Below are 23,694 nucleotides of genomic sequence, written 5' to 3'. Positions count from 1 at the left end.
TATTAATATGAAATATTTTCACATTGCATGTTATTAACTGTCAAGGTATCTCATAAATGATTAGAATAGTATTAGATATTTTCAATTAAAATTTGCTGACCAGATCAGTTGCATGCTGAAGGTTACTATGTACTGAAGCTGTAGATTGTATATAAATGTACCTGAATTCCTAATGGAATGCTTGTCCATTTCTAAACTTTTGTACACGCAATGTAGCATGTAATCTGCCTGGCAGAAGAATTTAATTTGGTAATTGACAATGCATACACTATTAGCTCCAGATTTTTAATTTGGTGATTCTTATACACAGGTCAGTATTATGTTAGAGGTGATAATACATTGTTTCGTACTGGGCTTCAAAGAGCTCACTAAACAAAAATGACAATGTTGATGCTATCGGATTGATCTAATTTATATCTAATTTAGCACAAATCTGTATACATTTACAAAATGAAAAGTGGTGGTAATTTTAACAATATTCTTCAGGAACTTTACCTCTCCAGGGAAGTTACCGCATATAAAGACATGGAGGAAACAAACCCCTCAAAGCTTACACCACAGAGAAAAAGACTCTCCACAGGCTTTGAAAAAAATGTATTATTCGTGAAGAAAATCAAAAGAATGCAAAAATTATCAAAAACAACCAGTGCTGGACAGAATCCTGTGATGCTGACAGCAGAAACCAGAGATGAAGAAGAGATGGATTCTACTAAAGGCTACCGTAGGAGTTTTCTAGTTAAAATGATATTACACTGTGATGAAGTGGGGATTATATTCACTTTGTTATGTTGCATGTCAGTTCTATTGTCCTATAGCAATCCTGCATGTGTGTCTCAGTTTCCTGGAACACTGTGCTAATACCGAGATGGTGATGGGAATTTTGGGTATGATGCTCACTGTGGGAGTCTACCATTGTCACAGCCCATACACAATGACCCATGCCCTTTGTAAGCTGAGCCCAGGAGGAGGTGCAGCCAGGTGGTACCTTTTGCCTGGGACAGAGAACAAAAGGCAGAGAAGGGGCTTGAGGCCAGGCTGCTAAGAATGGGGTTTTTTAGTCTTGGTTTTGGGGTGCAGGGAGAGGGTCAGAGGCCTTGGCTGTGAGCCCCCTCTCCCTCAAATGGACTGTATTGACTGATTCTGGTTACTGTGCTGACAAGTCTGTTCTATGCTGTAACCCTGTTGACTAGTAAACCTTCTCTAGGGTTGCCAGATGGTTTAACCAAAAATAACGACCTCCCCTCCCCCGAAAAAAAACCACTGGGGAAAAAATTCTGTTGAGAAAAAAAGGAGGGAAACCAAAGTTGTTAAGCAAAAATAAATAAATAAATAAATACATAAATAAAGAAAGAAAACACAGTGTGGCCCCTTTAAGAAATGCTTTTGAGGCTTTTTAGCCCTAACAGCCTGCTGCTGGCTGTCCACCATCTTGTCTCCCTGCTCCAGGCCAGACTGCTCCCCAGTGGAACCAGGTAAGCACCTGGGATTTTCGCCTCCTGGCCAGGGAAAAAATATTAAAAAATGCCAGACATTTTAGGAGTCCAGTGTTTTCTGAATGTTTTTACCGGTCAATACCAGACACCTGGCAACCCTAACCTTCTCTTCTACTTGCTGAAAGTCATATCTGACTGACGATGGGAGTGAAGGATCTGGTGACTCCCCATACCTCAGTAACGGTCACCAATACTCTATCATAGGGGTTGGTTTCAGAAATACACAAGCAAGCTGAATGAGACACGTCAGAACTATATTGAATCTAGGAAAGAAAATAGAAATCAGAAATCTAATCAGAGAACATCATGTTGACCTGCCACCAAAGCACGCACATCCTCCCGTGATTAGTGCGACTGCATTGTTTGCCCGAGAAACACACACAAGATAGACAACAACCTGCACAGAAACATTTGAGAGAGCAACCAATCTAAAGGAAGCAGCTCTTCAGAGAACAGATAACACGTTGAGCGGAATGTCCGTGGAAGACTTGACTGCTAAGAATGCAGTTTATCACTCAACGTGCTTTCCTTTCTACTTCAGTCAAAGCAAAAATATCTAATTACTCTGCAATAATACGATGCATTTTATCAGCTGATTGAAGACCCTAGACAATGATCGTATATACAACTAGGGGGCTGCATCCTGTGCTCGTTCCCCCCTCCCGCCCCCGCTGGCCACAAAGGCCAAAGAGCTTGTTAAGCTTGGACTGTTTATATAGAAAAGTGAACAAATGAAGCAGTATAGAAAAAAACGGTTAATTGGTCTATTGCTCATGTACTACATAGTACAGACGGATCTACAAACAGATCTCAATTTTGCTGTTGGTTCTAGTTGAAGCGCAAGTAAGCGAGATGCTGAGACCACATTCAAATGGGCAGTTGATGTCATTCTGTCGTTCAGAGGGAGACACAAGCAGCTCTTCTCCTGTTGTAGCTACAACCAAGGTACAAAGTTATACTTCCCTCGGGTGTAGAAACTGCAAACTAGTCCCAGTAGCAAGTTACGGGCACAATCAGAAAAAAATACTATGGTTCTACAATTTTGTTCCAGGCATGACAACATAATCTAATGCTGTTCAAGATGACTGTAATGTGAAGCAAGAACTTAAGTGAGATGTGAGGAACCATTTTTGGGTTGCAGGGAGTGGGGGGAGGGCGCTGACCCACAAAAAAAATCAGTTGTGGGCCACACACAATTGAGAAGCTAAATAAATAAATAAATCCTCACTGATGCAGCCCCTGACTGAGGAGAAAGACGCTCCCCACATTCCCCTCACACACCAGAGCCAAGGGAGGAGGGGGTGGCTAGTAGATTTGTGTGTTCCAGCCCCATGGTAGAGGGGAGTCCTGAGCCTCGGGGGCTGGATCCAGGCAAGCTGGGAGCTGCATCTTGCCCCAGGCCTGTGGTTCCCCACCCCTGACTCATAGACTCATAGGCTGTGTCTACACTGCACCCCTTTTCTGGAAAAGGGATGCAGATTAGACACATCGGAATAGCAAAATCCGCGGGGGATTTAAATATCCCCCGCAGCATTTGCATTTACATGGCTGCCGCTTTTTCCGGCTTGGGGATAAGCCGGAGAAAAGCGCCAGTCTAGACGTGATTCTCCGGAAAATAAGCCCTTTTCCGGAGGATCTCTTATTCCTACTTTCAAGTTGCAGTGTAGAGACAGCCATAGACTTTAAGGTCAGAAGGGACCATTATGATCATCTAGTCTGACCCCCTGCACAATGCAGGCCACAGAATCTCACCCACCCCCTTCTAGAATAATCCTCTCACCTATATCTCAGATACTGAAGCCTTCAAATAGTTCGAAGACCCCAAGATGCAGAGAATCCTCCAGCTGTGATCTGTACCTCATGCATCCTTAAATTGGTGACTTAAGTCATCCAAATGTTGGTGAATGTTCTTCTGGTGAGGGAGCCTGATAAAGAGCTCTCAAGTGAACAAGTGGGTTTTACATTGGTGCTCCAGTCCTTTGGTCTGAAACAGCCAGAATGAAAACCTCAGGATATTATCCAAAGCCAAGAGACTGCCGTTTACAGGGGTCAGCTACTTTTGTGCACTTTGGTTGATACATGGAATTCAGCCAGTAATGTGTATCGTCCTTCAGAAGACAGTTAAAAAATGTCCCCTTAAGGAGCGGAGTTTATAGTATATAACAGTCCCAAAATTATCACATCACTGCTCACAAGCCTTGGGTGCACAGCTACATCATGAGTTTGGGGGTTGCAGTTTAATTGGCATTCAAGAAAGAAGCATGGGAAACTGACCCTCGCAAGACATGCTCTGCGTGAGTATGCCAAAGCTACGAGAGAAAGGTATAGCTGAACAAGAAGTAGTGAAGTCAAAGTCGGCAAAGAATTCTTTGCCTCTGCACTAAAGAGTGATGGAAAGCACATTTCAGCTCTTATCAACCATGTCATGTACAGCATGACAAACCCATTTGACCCTGAATCACATCCAGAGGTGCTTATCAAGCTATCTTAGACTGCATATAACTTTAGATGTACAACAGCAGTCATTGGTGAAGTAGAAATGGAGATTTGTGAGAGATGTACTCGTTTCTGGTGATAATGTAGCTTCTTTAGGCCCAGTCAAGAAACCTGGCAGCAAAACATTTGCTGGCATGGTCAAGATCATCAAATTTGAGTCTGGCAAGCAAAGGACAATCACAGCAGCAATCAATTTTGAAAATTGTTTTTGCAGAGCCCCGTCTTTAATGAGATATAGAGATGCTGTTTCAATGGCAACTGTTCTTATTCATCCAATAGGACCTATGCCTACATCCTTCTTCCATGATGATGGTACAGTGAGAAGAACAGAGCTGATTTAGGGCATCAAGCTGGAAGCTCAAGCTGAAAGAGACCCTGAGCTAAGGATATGTAAAAAGAAACCACTGGGTACATCTGAGATGCCCCAGTGGTTGTACAAACGATGCCTGGAGACATATTCCCCATATTTGGTGAGCTGACTGCTGAGCACTTGGGGCAAGTTCCTAAAAGGATTGGATAAAGCCAATTCTGCAACTGACTCTGATAGATTCGACAATAGTAACTCTGTGAAAACTGCAGGAAGACAGCGCCGGAGAAGATCTAAGGTTGCATGCAAGAAATACCAGGTGATAAGTGGACATCCTGTGCTTGCATGGAAAAAAAAACCTGTGTATGTGGCATCTTCTGTGAATATATTCTTCAGTGACTATACAGTTCAAAATGCACCTGAGGGTGTAGGATTACATCTAACACAACCACTCCGTCTTGCTGGAGGTTTTCCTAATAGTGAAGTAGCAAAGTCTATCACCAATAGAGGTGTTGAAGAAACTCAGGACTTGTACATACACCACTTGGCAGCTTCATATCATAGCTCACCTTGAAGCAGACATATAAGCTTTCAATGCATGTAGACAGGGTACATTCAATTAATCAAATTCGTCGTATCCACCGCTAGGCTAATTGAAGTCTGAACACCATTTGTAACACCCCCAAGCACAAGCTTATATTCACTTTGCACAAACCACAATCAGACACTTACTGAGTTGAATATACCAGTTTGCTTCAGTCTATTCTTGGGAATGAGCTTGGATATTAATAGGCCGATTAGAATAGCAGTGCTGAGCTCTGCAGGTCCTCCCAGCTCCGAAAGACCAGCAATAATATACAACCAAGACATAGCCAGTGAAAATACTTAGTTGCAATTGTCAGAAAGCATGAACTGTCTATTGTTACAATAAAATCCTATCATTTTGTCTTCAAAAGGTAAGGTGTAGAACAACACAGTGATAACCCAACAAAGAAACCATGCTCATTTTTCTACTGAATGCACTGCTGAATAGCACTACAAAAGAACAGTTTAATGGGTTACACAGCATACCGCACGAGTGCTGTTCCTGTATAATAAATAAATAATAAAAACTAACACTTCAACATTCCACATGGGTTCAAGGAAAAGAAAGCGTCTCATAAACTATGGGAATCTTGTGTCAGAAATGCTGTAGTGCAAATGCAAGTGGCTTCAAGTGCAATATTTTCATCCATCTTTTCTTATGATCATACTCACAAACGATTACTTCAGGTTTTTGTTGGGTTTTTTTAAGTCCTCTTTTGATTGACACCTGTCTGAATAATAATTTGCCTCCATGATAAACAATTAAATTAAAAGCTGTTCAAATGTGGGGAGTGTGGGTAAGAGAGGGAGGTACCACCCAAACCTACCATGCAAATAGCTTGTTAATTTGTCAATCAGCCAAAATAAACAGAATGGGAGTGTAATAGATTTCGTTAAATGCCTGAGGAATAGATGTCAGATAAATCACTTCGTTAGCCCTACCGAACATGCTAAATTATAGTAATTTAACCAGGAGGAGGATTTCTTTTGTTCACGTTTTTAACTACCCCAAGTCCATCCAATATAGTTTGTATCATTCTGAAGTTCATATTGAACAGCAGGGGCAGTTGGTGTACAAAATAGATATTTTATCAAAAGAGACATTTTATCCAATACAAAAACAGCGACCCGCAGCCAATGGGAGTAAGTAAACAAACCAGAGCGGCCTGGCAGCAGCTTTGAAACACCGCAATAAAGAAATGCATTAAATGTTATGAATGCTCAAAATGGGACACCATCCTGACAGCTAGCAAAACGGTCTCTTTGTGGGAGGGGGAAGAAGAAACCTAGCTCAGAGAAATGAAGGCAATGCTTTAATCCTGCAGTTTTCACACTGTGGGTCGGGATCCCAAAGTGGGTCACAAACCTATTTTAATGGGATCACGAGGGCTTAGACTTGCTGGAGCCAAAGCCCCAGACCCACTACGTGTGGCCAAAGCCAAAGCCTGGGAGACTTTCGCCCTGGGACTCCCTTTGCTCACGTTGCAGGCCCTCTGCCTGGGTCTGAAGCCCTTGCATTTCAGCTGTGATACCCATATCCAGGGCATTAGCCCCCAGTCCGGGATGACGAGGCTTGGGTGAGCTCAGGCTTCAGTCTTCCCTCCTGGGGTCATGTAGCAATTTTTGTTGTCAGAAGGGGGTCACACTGCAATGCAGAGAACCCTTGTCCTACGCTTGATTGTGAACTCTGAGGAGTTTGCAGACGAGGGGCACAGGGATGGGCAGTGGGATACTAGCCTTCACTGCACTCTGGTACATTGTCTACCTGGTCTTTATTAGATCCCAGAGCTAAAAAACTATTGCAGAAAACAGCACCTGTCACTGCGTCTCCCTGCTTTGTTAGTATCTTCTCTGCTCTCACCCTCCTTGTTATTGCTTGTCCACCTACAGGGAATGTTTCCCTCCAAGCCCATGAACTCATGCAGGGTTGCCAACTTTCCTGACCAGATGGAATGGGTGCTATTCGCGGCAATGGCACCTGGTTCATGTGGTCAGGAAAGTTGGCAACTCTATGCGATGCCTTCTGTCTCCCTGCTAGCGCCGATATAGGATGCATCTTTGCAGCCCCTGTGATAGGTTCTTACAGTGTGAGGCAGGATCAATAGCAAGTCAGCACATGGAGCGAATGAAGAACTGGGACCAATGTAAATGCATTTCATGTGGTTGTAGTGTCTGGAGGATATTTGGCTCTGAGCTCTCTGACATGGAGTTGACGGGCTGAATTAAGAATGCAATGGCAGTTTTAACTATAAATATTGTGGACTTAAAGTTGGCTTTGGTATAACTTTCCTGTTTTTCTCATATTTAATTTCAGCTGATACAGCTCTGCTAATAAAACACACTTAACAGAAAGGATTCGTGTGTACCACTAACCAGACAATGTTCCATGGTTATCTTGCTGACTGAGCCATTGCCTCCTGCCCAAATTAGTGCCAAAATATGCCATAAAAGACATGCCACTAAACACTGTATGATCACTAATGCTTAAGATGCAGTTGGTTATGGATATTGGGGAGTTTGTTAATGAGAAGTATAATGAAGGTCAAAAAACATTTGCTAGTCTATATGTGAAATGTTGCCTCAGGAAATTAAAAATCATACACCACAGCACATGCTGAAAGCAAAGAAAGATGCTCTAGAAGTTCAAAGTTACAATTATTATTATTCTCACCCTGAATTAGAGTGGAAATTAACAGCAATTACACCCCCACACACTATTTTATTGGGCCTTTTATGCTAAAATTTTGCACAGGCCTACAGGTAAGTAAATTAATCCACCGGGATAAATCAAATTGGGGCTTTAAAAGAAAAACAGGTTGTCCCCTCACTTTAGAATATAAGTGTATCCAGAAATAAAACTGAAGCTTAACCACCTAAATCTCTTTTTTCCACGAGGCTTGAAAGTGAATCTTGGAAACATAAACCAATTTTACTTGGCAAATCTCAAAGAACATCTTGCAACACAGGATTAAGAAGATCAACAAAATCTGATGGAGAGGTAATCTAATATCTTAGAACAAGGATCTCAGTTTTTAAGCAGAATGCACTGCACTGCACAGTACATTCACTGACAGCCCCATTTTGCTCTGTGGAGTCAATGTAAAGTCTTTCTAGGCAAATCAGCCAATTAAGAAATTATAATGTTTCTTCCCTGAGGAAGGGAAACAAAACACGGATAAAAGCATCAGGAGGACCTGACTGAAAATAGACAAGAATACACTCTAAAAATGCTCCCTAAATGGTCAGAAGACATGAGCCAGATTTTTTTTAATGATAACCCTTTGTTTCTGTACATCTAGAACAAGAATATGATTTCAAACAAAAGAAATATTATGTAGTAGCAAAAGACCAATGTAATATTTAGGGCTACAAGCTTTTCATTTTATTATTGCTAAGACAAAAGGAATTTTCCACAACCCAAGATACCTGACAAATGAGTGCACTGGAAACATTCTTATTGATAAGAATAGACAACAAAATCTAGGAATGAACCCAAATTACAGCTACAGTGTGTACTAAAAGTATCATCACATGTAGTAAAAAGCATGACACACTGAACACAAAGAGAATCAGAGAGAGAACTATTCACAGCAGCAAAATGAGAATGTAGAGAAATGGAAGAAGTAAACCAAAGTTAACAGAACCTGGAGACCTAAAAGTTGCTCAAGACAATCAAACAACATTCTGTGATCAATAGAATCAAATGCTGCTGACACATCAAGGCTACATAAGCCACTGAAGTTTGCATGAACAAGTAAATCATGATGAACTCAACCAAGAGTCTTGGAGTTATAGCTACTATTGAACCCAGATTGAAATTTCAGAAAGAGTTCTGACAGCAGCTCTGTAAGGCATTGCAAATGCCTGGACCACAAACATCTTTACTAGAGATGTGCCTGATAATTCATTAGCAAAGTTTTCTCACAGTAAATACTTTTTGCTTCCTAGCGAAACCCAGTCAAGGGATAAGACAACTTCTGACACCTGCCAAATTTTATTATCTCATTAAACAAACAAGGAGCCAGATTCAGGCTTTGACTTTAAAATCAGAAGGGACAGTTGCGGCCACCTAGTCTAACCTGCTGCACGTTGCAGGCCACAAAATCTCACTCACCCATTTCTGTTCAAGAATGCCAAGACTGGAGGGGCAGTAGTGGGATAACCAGCCTCTAATAACATCAGTATGATCTTGGAATGACAGCTTCTAAAACATTAGGAGTCCTAACTCTGCTGCCACTGAATTCAATCAGAGCTGAGTGAGGCCAAAACAGAGTGCTTTTGAAAAATCCACCTGAGTATTTTAAAATTTCAAATATTTTTAAAAGATGCAGTCACCTCATCTCAAAAAAGATATACTGGTTTTGGAAAAGGTTCAGGAAAGGGCAACAAAAATGATTAGGGGTTTTCCATATGAAGTGAGAGTAAAAAGACTTGAACTTTTCAACTTAGAAAAGAGGACACTAAGGGGGTGAGGATATGATAGAGGTCTATAAAATCATGACTGGTGTGGAAAAAGTGAATAAGGAAAAGTTATTTACTTATTCCCAAAATATAAGAACTAGGGGTCACCAAATGAAATTAATAGGTAGCAGGTTTAAAACAATCAAAAGGAAATTTTTCGTCACTCAGCGGTCAGTTAACCTGTGGAATTCCTTGCCAGAGGATACAGTGAATGCTAGAACTTTAACAGGATTCAAAAAAGAGTTAGATAGATTCATGGAGATTAGGTCCATCAATGGCTATTAGCCAGGATAGATAGGAATGGTATCCCTCCCCTCTATTTCTCTGGAGGTGGGTGTGGGGGGAGGGATCATGTGAGGATTACCTGTTGTGATTCCTCTTTCGGGGGCATCTGGTATTGGCCACTGTCGGCAGATATGATACTGGGCTAGATGGACCTTTGGTCTGACCCAGTATGGCTGTTCTTATGTTAGTCCCATATTGGCTGAGACTGGGATTTGGGCAGAAAAGCTTTCTCTTGGGTTGAGTCCAGGGTTGCCCCTATAAACTCTATTTTCTGCAACACTGACTTCTCCCCTGTTGAGGAGGATGCCCAGGGCTCTGAACAGCTCTAGCGGATAGGGTTGCCAGACGGTTGAAACAAAAGTACTAAACACCACCCCACCCCCCGCCCGGGAAGGGGAAAAGGGGGGGTGAACGGGGGGGAGGAGAGATGAAAGTTATTGGACCAAAATAAATAAATAAATAAATAAAACATCATTAAAACAGCATGTCCCGTTTAAGAGTGAGTACAGGGATAGGAACAGGGAAGTGGTTGAACACTAAGACCCAGGGGAAGCATTGCTTTTGGCCAGCAGCCATTTTGGGCCGGCAGCCTTGGGGAACCAGGTAAGGATGGGGGCTGGGGCCGGGGGAGCTCGGGGGGGAAAGCCAGGTGCTGAGTGTTTGTGGGGTTGCCAGGTGCCCGGCATTTTAGCCTCCTGGCTGGGGAAAAATTCAGAGAATACCGGACATCTCAGGTGCCTGGTATTCTCTGATTTTTTTTTACCAGACAGGAGCCGAAAATACCGAACTGCACGGGTGAATACTGGACACCTGGCAACCCTACTAGCAGAAGGTCTGCGTGTGCATAGAGCTGTTCTCTGGACATCACTGTCAGCAACCAATTAGCAAGTGTGTGAAAACCTGGACCCCTCTTTTCCACAAAAAGCCTGTAGCCACCACCATACATTTGGTAAACACTTGTGGGGCAGAAGAAAGGCCAAACAGCAGTGCCGCACACTGATACTGCTTGTTCACTCTCGTAAATCTGAGGTAACATATAAGGACTGAGATGGGGAAATATGCATTCTTCATGTCGAGGGCAGTGAACCAGTCTCCTGGATCCAGGCAAAGGATTATTGAGGCTAGCGTGACCATCCTGAAGTTTAATTTTCACATACAGTGGTTGAGACTCCTCAGGTCTAGGATTGTTCTTAGACCGCCTTTTGCCATTGGAACAAAGAAGTAACAGGAATAGAAACCCCTGCCTCTGACTGCCAAAGGGGACCTCTTGTATCATTCTTATTTTGAGGTGAGATCGGGCCTCCTGTTGCAGGAGATGCTCATGAGAGGGTACCTGAAAGGGGAGGGTAAGGGGGATGGTGAGGTGGTGGAGATGCAAACTGCAGGGAATATCCCATCCCAACCATGTGGAGGACTCAACGTTCCAACATAATACTGGCCCATGCCATTGGGCACAATTTAAAGCCTGGGGCATTAGGCATTCTCTGGTACCCCAGAGGGGCTACAGTTCTTGGGCGCTTGCCTGCTGTTTCTGATAACACTGAAACTCTGCAACACTTAATAAGATGACAATGAAGAGCTATAGATAGCGACTAAACACGTGTCAAGGCAAGAGCTAGGACATTCCAACACTGTCATGGATGGTAAGAAGGAACTGAGGGAGGGCAGGGTCAGCCATGGTATCTGTTGATATGGTGACGCCACTCTAGGGGTCTCCACAGCCAACCCTACAGGAGCTGCTAGGGGGAAAATTTCCGACACTTGTGCATGCAACGCATGTACACCTGATTAGAATCGACGTGAACAAGCACTCGAAGAAGAACTACAGCCTCAGTATCATTCAGTTTCATCCCTCTGTTCTCAGGGTTTCTTTGTCTTAATATTGAAGGAGAAACTCTTAAGGGAACTCTAATTAAGAGTGAAAAAATGATGAGAGTGTTGTGGGTTTCACTCTCTTTGGTGAGCCCTAAATGATCCTAGGTGTATGCCAGTTGGGCTGGCTTTCACACTGATGACAAATGACACTCCTCATGATTTAACAAAAATTACTGCATGATTCCATTGTGCATTTTTAAACACTTACATTTCATAAGAGCTCAACCATTTCTCAATATTTGTGGATTTCCTGGCTGAAGGGCTCGTTCAAGTCAAACACATCTGATTCTCAGCCAACATTTTATTTATCTTGACTGCCTTCCTCAAAGCCCTTGTTGGGGGTCTGTCCCAGAGTGCCCCACACATGCCATTGTGACCAGGATGTGTCTGTGGGACAATAAGGGTAGATAGGACCATAAGGTTGCCATGTTTCCCAACCAGAGGGACTGCCAGCCATTTTTGGCAATGGTGTCCAGTCCATCCATTGAGGAAAGTTGGCAACCCTAGATGGGGGGAGATGATTCTCATTCATCCCCAGTACCCATCATCCAGTGGACAGCTTGGCATTACCACATTCACTTACATGATCTATTTATCTATGGGAACTTAGAATGCTTATCCTAAGGAGAATCCCGATCACATTATCCACAGGTGTTTTACATTTTTGGTTCCAGTAGAGGATGAGAAGGCTTTGTGGCAGTTTCCCTCCCACATACTTCAGCACACACTAACCATAAGGAACTCCTCCTCGATGGCAATAGTGTTTTAATCGATTATAAGTGGTTAAATAAGACTAGCGAATGGGAAAAATCTACTCATCTGATCTCTATCTAGGATGCTTGTAAGATAGGGAATAATGTTACCTTAGTGCTAGAAAAGCTAAGAGATGGTATTATCATTGTATAACATCTCTGTAAACAGACCTTCTCTGACACTTTCCAAGCCCTGCTACAAACAAGAGTGGGAAACTCTGCTATCTTTTCTGATGGTTTTTAACTCTGTACTTTTCCATCCCGCTGCAGAAGGGCCACAGATTAAGGGATTCATTGGACCTGGATCTGGGGAACAGGACTGGGGGGGGAGGAGAGGGAGGAGAGAACAGCGAGATGAAACTTCCAGCCAGTCTGCAAACTGCAGTGGATCATCCCTGAAGCCCAGCTTGTTGCAGGTTGTCTTCTGCAGTAACTTCCTGTAAGTTTTCTGCATCAGACACCTCGCAGGTATCCCATTTGGAGGGGCAGCAGCAGGGTTTGCTGATAGCAATAAAAGGTGAAGAGGAAAACCAAACTTGCCTCCTGTCCTCACATAGATTTTGACCTTTTCTTAGGGAAAAAGTCTGAAATCCCACGGGGTAAAACTTCGCGGCTGGCTGTACTTATATAGGATTTCTTCTTGTTTAGTAACATCCTTTTGCTGGTCACCTTGCTATGACAAAGTATGACTACAACAGTACGACACCCTTGAGACGTGAAAACCACAGTAGCAAACACAGAGACATAGGTGCTATCCATTCAGCTTGTAACAGATAGAGCAGCAATAAATAGCTTGCACACAGATTTTTATCCGTGGTTAAACCTCTAGTAATTGTTTTTTTGGGTAGGACACACCAACTCTTCCCCTAATTCTTTTCCTAACCTTCAGCACACAAGAAGCCCATGTTACTAGGCAGCTCTCTAAATTACCGCCCTATCATTACATATGCAGATTGTCTCAGCTCTAAGAAGAAGATACTATAAATGCAGTTACATTTCAACCCAAGAACTTTCTCCAATGGCTCCTTCCTTTGCCTCCCGGAAATTAATTTTACATGTTCGTAAGCAAATTTTCACCTCAATTTTCAGCCCAAAAGCTTTGCTGCAGATGCCATTTTGATATATAGACTAAACTAAAGGAGAAATCAAAACATTGCAGAGTAGCGTGGCTTGAGATAGGAACAGAATTTATGTTTTTGTTAGTTTAAAACGCAGCATCTACTTCTACCTATTATAAAACCAAGACAAAGTCAACCAACAAGTGATTTCTAAGATGGAACCCATCCACATCTACAACAAGATCCATAGTAACAAAAACTTAAACAAACCTTATTAATACAATTGTAATAAATCTTTATGCAAAAAATAAAAGAATGGGTAATTTTTATTATTTTTTTATTTTTAGTTTAAGTACTATCGCATTTCAAATGGCATAATGCTCATAGAGATGAAGTTTGTCATTTTGGTTCAATTACCTGCCTAATCTAATCTATCACTTCTTTAAATAAACCTGGCTACTTCCTTATCAGACAAGTTCATAATTTCATCTGGCACACACAAGAGAATACATTTCTACTGATTCTTCTTCAAAAATTAAATCCATGGGTTTTCTACAGTTGGGTCATCCTGGTATAGGGCAACATGTAAGTGGCTGACAAGATATACCTGTCATTGCTCAGTTCAAGCCACTTTGGACTGAAGGCCTGATTCAAAGCCAATGGATTTTGGATCAGGCCCTAAATGGAAACAATTAAACTGTGTGTCTAATCTTGGATAATGACAATCAATTGGAGTTTTGCTGCTAACTTCATTGGACACAGGATCAGGTTCTAAAACCGCTCTAGACAAGCAGATCAGGAAAGTTGTTACATACTGTACCACACTTCCTCCGCCATGTTGTTGATGTTTATTAGAAATACAATTCTGAGTTTCGAATTTATACACTGCTTCATTCCAACCACATCTCTGCATGTCTAATTTCTTTACAGATTTAACTGAGCCTAGTTTATTTCACTGTAAAACTATCGCTTGCTCTGCTCCAGGTAATTAAGAAGAACATTACTAAAGCACCATTTAGCAGGACTTCAAATGCTTCCGTGTCACTAGTTTTAATTTCCAAACTTTTGAAATACTCTCTCAAATGTATCAAAAGTGTCCTGTATTGTTTTTTAAATAAAACTTAGTAACACAATTACTATTGCAGACTACATTCCACATGGGAGGAAAAAATATGTCAACTTTAGAATCTGAAATTCCTATTGGCAACATCATGTCTATACCAGTTTGGATGCATGTTAGTTGTAAGTTACATACAGCAAGGTCCTTATGAAGGCAACATAAATGAACTGGTGATAACACATATAGTACTTGCTCTTTCCATAATATCTGTTGGAATATACAACATGCTGACAGTCAAGACAGTTTAAGGAAATGCCATCAATGTTTGATGTACATTCTGCTTTTTATAGTTGCAAGTAAAAAGAAGCCCCCCCAAAAATGTAAAATGTCTGCTTACAAGTCAACATTTCTCCCTCTAAAATAACAATGTCCTAAGTACCAATCAATCAAATTAGCGAGACCTGGATATCCCCAAATTCTCTTCAGGGGCTAGCACAAGGAACAGTAACTGTATGCAAATATGTCCCAGTTTCCTACTCATGTCTGCCTTTCATCTCCTTATTCTGCCTTTCCCATCTGACAACATACAGCATTGCTTTACCCACAATGCTCTTTCTCTCTCTCTCTCTCTGTCACACATACACCACACACACAGTCTCAGACCGGAGCAAACACACACACACGCGCGCACGCTCGCACACATCCATATACACTCCCTTCCTCCCCCCGCCCCCAGAAACCAACTTACCCACAAGTTATATTTCATTCAAAACCTCCTCTGCTCCCCCTCCTCTGTTTTTTCCTGCCTCTCTTCTGTTGTAGAAAAAGGCCACATATGTCTGAAAACACTTCTAGGCAGAAACCATCTAGTGCAGAACAAAGACAGCCAGGGTTGCCTTAATCTCAGCATAAGGCAGCCAGTAGCTATTTTCAAGCTTGTTCTCTCTCTCTCCCCCTTCTGAGGGCACCCTGCACTGCTCTGTTTCTCTCTCTCTCTCTCTTCTCTTTGCCTGTCCAGCTACTGCACAACACACATCAATTATTCATTGCTTGTCTCCCGGTTTCCAGGCAAAACCAATCACAGATGGAGTCTTGCTAATGGGCTCATGCTGTACTTGCCAACAGCCTATTTGTGCTCAAGCTACAACCCTCCAGAGACAATAAAGAGAATCAGGTTAAGCTTTAAAACTTCACACACACACACGAACAGACCTGAAACAGCGATGTGCATGTCAGCATCCATATGACATTGCTTAGGAGCATGTCTTCAGCGAACAGGATGCAAGCAGGCTGCTTTAAATCTTCTGTAAGGGTTTTAAGAAAATCAAACACTCAGAAAATCTCACCTCCGCTGCATGTTACTGATATGGATGGTTTTCTTTTCTGTCTCTAGTGATCCATCTCGCCCATTACACACATCTCTCTCATCCATATACACATCCCTTCTCTCTCTCTGTCTCTCTCTCTCTCTCTCTCTCACACACACACATACACACACACACACCACACACACAAGCAATCACAGCCACTTTGCCCAGAAGGGAGAAAAGAGAGGAGGAGGAGGAGGGGAGGGGGAAAAAAAAACCCAGGCAGCTCACATTTCAAACTTGCAAGGAGGGGTGGTGCTTAGAGTAGAAGGACAAAGCCTCTTTATTTGGCATCCAGCCAAAATACTAAAATAAACCCCCTTGATCAATTAATTTGAAGCCACTCTGGTTCGAGTGTGTATAACAAATCATTAAGGGCACGGAGGCTGAAAAATCCTCAGAACTGGAAAATTTAAGACACTTGTTCTCCCCCCGCCCTCCCCGTTAAAATGCTGTTGACTAAATCCATCAAACTAGTCATGCTAATTAGCGCCAAGAGAAGCCTCTGCATTTAGGCAATGCTGGTGGCTTCCTACGTGAAGAGGAATCGGTCCACTGGAGGCAGAGTGGGAGGAAGTGAATGGACACGTTTTCTAGTAGGATGAACGTTAAATATGCAGCAGGGGCATGATTTATCTTAGTTACTTGTTGAAATATAGGAAATGGTTAGTGCCATTTGATTGGCACCTATAGCTGATTTTTTTATTTTTTTTTTGCAGGGAGTGGAGGAGAGGGAACGAGGAAGAAAGGATTGTGTTACTTGAACCTTTATTTTTATTTAGCCTTGATAGTCCAAAATATTGCAGTTATGCTTAGTTTTCATGTATCATTTCAATAAGCAAAGCACCAGCCAAGCATTTATCCTTGCCAAATGGATAGGTAAATATTACTGCTAATTTGGGGAGGGGAGAGGGGAAGCTGAGGCACAGAGAAAAGAAGAATGTGCTTTCAAAGGAGCCTAAGGGAACTCAATGGGAGTTAGGTGCCTAACTCCTGTGGCCCACTTTGAAAATTTCAGCTCAAATGGCTTCCCTCAAGACCACACAGAATGTCAGTTCAAGCCTCCACAACTCCCCACCTGTGGCTCATTCTTCTTAACAAGTCCAATAATTTCCCTTGTAACAATTAAAACCGTGAAATTTTAAAATGAGAGATGTGTGCATTTTAAATACATTCAACACTTCCAAAGTACTCCTGACAAAGAAAGATATTTCAATAAGCTCTTCTGCGTAAAGGCTTTCTTTAAGGAGCTGATAATATAAAAGACAAGAAAGAAACGTAGAGGAAATATATTTGACTTTCCCCCCCCCTCCTCTGAGGGAAAACTGGCAGTTTAAGTTGTGGCTGACCAAGAATCAGCTTTTTCCTGACATAGCATCCTGTGGTAAATAGCCGCTTCCTTCCCAGGCACAAATGTACCTCCACTTAAAGGGCACGAGGACATTTTATCACAGAGCTCACTGGGTTAATATACTGCTGCTTCCATTTAAAAAAAGAAAGAACATGAACATACTATTGTTATGAAGTACTAGCAGATCCACTTGCATTACTTTTTGTCCAAGAAACTAAAAGAGCTCTGTATTTTCTTCCAGAATTCATAATTACTCGCAAACCATGTCCTTCTCTCTCCCCCCACCTACCCAAAAAAGTGCAACATGACCAATCAAGGCAGCAAACTATCAGGAATACTAAAGTGTGGTGCTGCTCCGAAAAAGAGATTCCATAAAAAAGGCCTTGTTAGGTTCATTATTTTTTCCTGTGAATCCAGATCAAACAAGTAAAAGTACATTTCATTTCCACTAACTTCCATCCCTGAGGATGTAGCTTTAGGTCAGGCAGTCAAACTGTATTGTCACCCATTCTCATACATCCAAAAATGGAAAAAGGTGCTGCAAGTCAAAATCCTCCTCTCACTTAAACTTCTGCAAACTCCAGAGCTGCATAAGTGCAACTGATGGCAGGATTTAAAATCAATATGGCTTGCGTATGGTGTCAAAAGGGCATCATTTGGCCTATACAACTTTTAGTATTGAGAGTTGAGATGGAGACATGAGGTGGAAGGAATCCAGCTAGATTCTCATAGTCCAGAGAGAGTCTGCAGGGCTGATAGAAAAACAAACCCACAAACCTCAAAACAAAAACTGAATTTGCAAGCTGATCCACTTTAAGATGGAGACAAGGAGAGATACACACAATCTCATGACACTGTTTTTATCACTTTTCAGAATAACACTGCACTTTAAGGAGAAGTGAATTATACTGACTGGCAGGCAGAGAAAATGATAACGTGTCAGTTTCAGATGACAATGTTATTTGGAACTGGCAATACTATAAGGGATTGAGATGAGAATACCCCCCAAAAAAACCAAAGTCCTTGCTGGTGTAACTCCTCTGATTTCAGAATTTGAAGTTCTATCTGAAGAAAAAAAATAACCCAAAATATTCTCTTTATTTATAAATATATATGCACATTTTAAATATGTAAATGTACACAAAACACCAAGTGTTGTGTCAGTTTCAGATTTTATTGCAATTACTAAGCTTTTAATAGCTTTAATCCCAATATTGCCAATTACATATTTTAAAATATAGCACATTTTAATGTTGATGGCTTCCCTGAATGCAAACCATACTGAAATCTGAGTTTCTCAGAAGACAATAAATATAGACATAATTTCCCCATTGATGCATTTACACTTTTTTTTTACTTTCATTAAAAAAGATCACAGTTTTTTCTTGCTGCAATTATATTCACTTTCCAGTGTCAAAGTGTAGGTTTCTCTTTAAACTGCCTGTCTTTTCAACGGAAGTGGTTTAGAGTAGACAAATCATTTATCTAAAAATTATGTACTTACTTCTCCTCTGACAAATCTTCAGCAGGTTTCTAATCCCACCCTGCCACTTGAAATACCACTTTCTGTGATGACTTTTGAGTCACAGTTGTCAGAGGAATCTGGCACTGTAGTTAAATGGATTAAATCATACTTCATAGCAAACCGTATTTTGGCAAAGAAGTGGTTTATCATCTGTACAAATTAATCATGAGAGTTTTTTCTTCTGCAGGGCAAATTCCCAATCATTTTTAAGATTACTATGTTTAAATCCAATGACAGCAGTGTGTCAAATTACATCATAGGAAGGGTTGTCTCATGCAGTGATAACTATTGACAAGACTCATTGAAGTCATTTCCTATTGGTAGGAGTGTGTGCCTGGGCCGGGAAAGCCTTTTTTAAAAACCAGTGTAGGAGAGCAGGCCTTGTGGCTGTGCTTTGTGCTGCCCTTTGGGTTAACACAGATTCCACTCCCTGGAAAACTGCCTCATTTCTGTGACTCCAGCTGCCAAGTGTCCCTTGGATTTTCCGTGTCATTCAATCCTTCAGGGAAGCGCAAAGAGTACATTACTTGCAACACCCGTAGATGATTAAAGAGAGATGATGAAAGGCCCCCAAAGGAGCACTGCCCACCAATTGTATCTACCTATATCAGAGGGGTAGCAGTATTAGGGTATGTCTACACTACCCCGCTAGTTCGAACTAGCGGGGTAATGTAGGCATACCGCACTTGCAAATGAAGCCCGGGATTTGAATTTCCCGGGCTTCATTTGCATAAGCCGGCCGGCGCCATTTTTAAATGCCGGCTTGTTCGAACCCCGTGCCGCGCGGCTACACGCGGCACGGGCTAGATAGTTCGAACTAGCAAACCATTCCGAACTATCTGTACGCCTCGTTCCACGTACAGATAGTTCGGAATGGTTTGCTAGTTCGAACTATCTAGCCCGTGCAGCGTGTAGCCGCGCGGCACGGGGTTCGAACAAGCCGGCATTTAAAAATGGCGCCGGCCGGCTTATGCAAATGAAGCCCGGGAAATTCAAATCCCGGGCTTCATTTGCAAGTGCGGTATGCCTACATTACCCCGCTAGTTCGAACTAGGGTGGTAGTGTAGACATACCCTAAGTCTGAATCTGAAAAAGTGATAAGGAGTCCTATGGCACCTTATAGACTAACAGATTTATTGGAGCATAAGATTTCATGGACAAAGACCCACTTTGTCAGATGCATGTAGTGGAAATTCCAGAGGCAGGTATAAATATGTAGGCATAAGAAGAAAGTTTCTATCAAGAGTAAGGCTAGAGATAACGAGGTCAATTCAATCAGGGAGGATGAGGCCCACTTCTAGCAGCTGATGTGGAGGTGTGAACACCAAGAGAGGAGAAACTGCTTTTGTAGTTGGCTAGCCATTCACAGTCTTTGTTTAATCCTAACATGATGGAGTCAAAGTTGCAGATGAACTGTAGCTCAGCAGTTTCTCTACCTATAAACTCTTTCAGGGCAGGACTGCATTTTTAGAGCACATTCCTAAAGCTAAATACAAAAAAATGAAAAACAAACCAACAACAAACAACATTTCTCAGCAAACAGAAGAATGAAAATAAGTGGGCTGTAGAAGGGACAAAAAGCCAATCTCTAATTTAAATGCTTTAGTGCTAATTACAGTCTCAGACATGAACGGCTAATGGTGCCCAGTGTATAAGGCCATCATGGTACTCCACCATGGTTTCATTATCATGGCAGCGCAGAAAGCAATGCGGCGGGACAAAGCAGTTTTGAGACACAGCAAGTGCCAGGGGTGAGGGTGAATGGACTATTCGTGTTCTTTGTCAAGAAGTGATGACGTCAGTTATTCCCAATTCTGGAATAACATGCCACTTTAGTTAATACAAGTTATACCTGCCAACTTGACAAATTACCCATAACGAAAGAAGTAGTGGATCAAAAATTGTCTACGGGCACCGTCTTGGAGTCCTTGTTTAATGGGAGATCAATGCAGGATTGGTCCCGTGGTAGATTACTTCAAGGACTACTTACCTAACATAGATAGGAATGCCTAGCTGTTTATACAGCTTAGAACTAGAATAATAAAATATTAGAATTGGAAGGGACCTCAAGAGGTCATCGAGTCTAGTCCCTGTCCTCATGGCAGGACCAAACACTATATAGATTCCACTGATGCAATGGATTTGTAAAACCCTTTCAAAGAATTACAATTACACGTTAAAAATACAGAAAATACTTCTGTCAGTGGCCTTATGGATTTTTTTTAAATGTCTCACAGTAGACTGCATCAGGAGAAGCTGTAGTAAATCACAAGGCTGTAAACCATTCAGAAAGCAGCGATATACTTAAGATCCTTTAACTCAGCATCAAGTGCCTTTCATGCATAATCCACTTTTCTAAGATCAAACCAACTCAATCCAGAGAGATAGATGTCAGAGGAAGCCTAGCATATTAAGCAAGGAAAACAAACTCACCAAGGTGGTTTACTCCTGTTCTTGTGTTTAAATCAAAGATTACTATACAGCTCACTCTGTCTAAAAAACTACAGTCCATTCTGCTGAGGTCCCCTCTCTGCAAGGTGTCTCCATGAGCAAGCCAGAAAAATTCCAGAATGTAGAGAATCACTTTTTGCTCCCATAGGCTCCCTCTGTTCACCATTTCTACCCTGTGCTGATTAATATTTTAATATTCTGGAGGTACCAAAGAATTGTACCTGAAACTAGTGAAAACAGTGCCCTTCAGACTTCACTTATTCACAGTTTCCTTGACAATCACAGGTACCATTTTTTAATGTTTAAGACCTTGCACATTTCTCTGTTCTTGCACAATCCCATTATAAAAGAACGTTGTTCCCGCCAATCCTTCGGATGGCACTAGAGTGGGCTATAATGATGGAAGCTCATAGCTACTATAAACAGGAAATGTCTCATCCTTTCCCTGTATAATAACCATAATCTTCGAAAAAGGAACCCTACTTCACAACCCTCAATCATTATTAATGTAGGATTTATGCTACTACATTTTCATCTCTATTTCTTTTTTATTAAATTCTTTATTAAGGATGTTAACCTGTACTCACGTACACAGTTAACCGATAAGCCCAGGCTCATTGGGTAAGCTGCAAGGTTATGAGGAGGGAGTTGGTACACATGGGAAACCGGCTCCCATGGAGCCACCTGTCCCTCCCACAGAGGCAGCAGCACTAGAGGGGAGAAGGTGGGAGCCAGTACACACGGGGAGATGGTTTTCAAGCCAGCTCCCTGTGAGCACCACCTCCTGGGGAGTTGCCTCATGGAAGGGAGGGATGTGGCAGGCAGGAGATGGCACATGCGGGGCACCAGCTTTCAAGTGGGATCCCTGTGAACACCAGCTTCCGTCTGCCTCCATGCGTATTTCAGTGGTTAAAAGTTTAAAAAATAAACAAATGTTACTGACCCTCACCTTTACCATACATAGACCCAAAAGAATTATGACATTTACAATGGAAAAATACAGATGACAAATGGAAAAATAAGGAAAAATACAGATGACAACACAAATCCATATTCATTACATTCATACATTTACTTTTCATTTACTGCCATTCACTGTACGAAAACAGATGGGCTGTGTCTACACTGGGCCACTTATTCCGGAAAATCAGCCGCTTTTCCGGAATAAGCTGCGAGCTGTCTACACTGGCCCTTGAATTTCCAGAAAAGCAACGACACACTACTGTACAAAATCAGCCGCTATTCCGGAAAAACTATTCTGCTCCCGCTCAGGCATAAGTCCCTATTCCGGAACACTGTTCCGGAAAAGGGCCAGTGTAGACAGCCCAGTAGTCTTTTCCGGAAAAAAGCCCCGATCGCGAAAATGGCGATCGGGGCTCTTTTCCGAAAAAGCGCATCTACATTGGCCACAGACGCTTTTCCAGAAAAAGGGCTTTTCCGGAAAAGCGCCTGCCAATGTAGACGCTCCTTTTCCGGAAAAACTGAAAACGGAATAGTATTCCGTTTTAAGCAGTTCCGGAAATTCATGCCAGTGTAGACACAGCCATGGAAAAAGGAACCCAAACAAAGAGAAAGGAAGGAGGAGCTATAGGAAAACAAGGGAAAGATCACACAGCTAGCCCAGTGTGCAAGGCAGAAAATGTACTCTGCAGAATCAGAAAATCATTGTACAATGATACCATCAATGAACTGTCTCCAGTGCTGTTTCACTATTCCCATCAATAGAATCAAAGAATACTAGAATTGGAAGGGGCCTCGAGGTCATCAAGTTCGGTCCCCTGCCCTCACAGCAGAACCAAGCACCATTCAAGATCATCCCTGATAAATGTCTATCCAACCTGCTCTTAAAAATCTCCAGTGATGTGATAGAAATGTAGCCATGTTAGTCTGGGGTAGCTGAAGCAAAATGCAGGACAATGTAGCACTTTAAAGACTAACAAGATGGTTTATTAGATGATGAGCTTTCATGGGCCAGACCCACTTCCTCAGATCAAATAGTGGAAGAAAATAGTCACAACCATATATACCAAAGGATACAATTAAAAAAAATGAACACATATGAAAAGGACAAATCACATTTCAGAACAGGAGGGGGATGAAGGGGGAGGGGGGGAGGAAGGAAGGTAAGTGTCTGTGAATTGATGATATTAGAGGTGGGGAGAGTGGGATGTTTGTGAGTTAATGGTATTAGAGGTGATGGAGATTCCACAACCTCCCTAGGCAACTTATTCCAGTGTTTGACCACCCTGACAGTCAGGAAGTTTTTCCTAATGTCCAACTAAACCTCCCTTGCTGCAATTTAAGCCCATTGCTTCTTGTCCTATCATCTTTTGTCAGTCTTTCAATAGTTACTACATCATTTAATTCACTAGTTTTCCACCACAAAAGGTTTAGATTACTTCCAGCATAGTAAGATCAGACTTTGCACCATTAAGAGTAATGAGGCTCACAGGAACCAGCTTTTTGTGAATTCATCATGTAGATTTAGGTCGGGGAGTCCCAATATAAACATTTCTGATGCAGCAAATGAGAAGCTCCTATTAGTTAGTTAATTTTTACATGACCCTACTCCCCAACGCTCCTAATTAGTAAACAGTCGTATACAAACCAGAATATAGGTGGAAGCCT

At 42.0% G+C, this 23,694-nt stretch overlaps 1 protein-coding gene across 24 annotated transcripts in view; it reads right to left on the bottom strand.

Moving 5' to 3' along the window:
• ZMIZ1 (zinc finger MIZ-type containing 1) overlaps positions 1–23,694 on the bottom strand; it is a 510,613-nt gene that overhangs the window by 109,519 nt on the left and 377,400 nt on the right. The window contains exon 1 of one of the 24 annotated variants that reach the window (XM_075934755.1): positions 15,719–18,155. The exons of 22 other annotated variants lie outside the window; for them this stretch is intronic. The gene's annotated coding sequence lies outside the window, so the exon portion shown is untranslated. Of the gene's footprint in view, positions 1–15,120; positions 15,638–15,718; positions 18,156–23,694 lie in introns of those variants that run through there. One more of the 24 variants, XM_075934756.1, reaches the window with a different exon arrangement.

This window comes from Pelodiscus sinensis, chromosome 8, assembly GCF_049634645.1.
Source record: "Pelodiscus sinensis isolate JC-2024 chromosome 8, ASM4963464v1, whole genome shotgun sequence".
NCBI classification, from domain to species: Eukaryota; Metazoa; Chordata; order Testudines; family Trionychidae; genus Pelodiscus; species Pelodiscus sinensis.
This window is presented reverse-complemented; position numbering and strand designations above follow the sequence as displayed.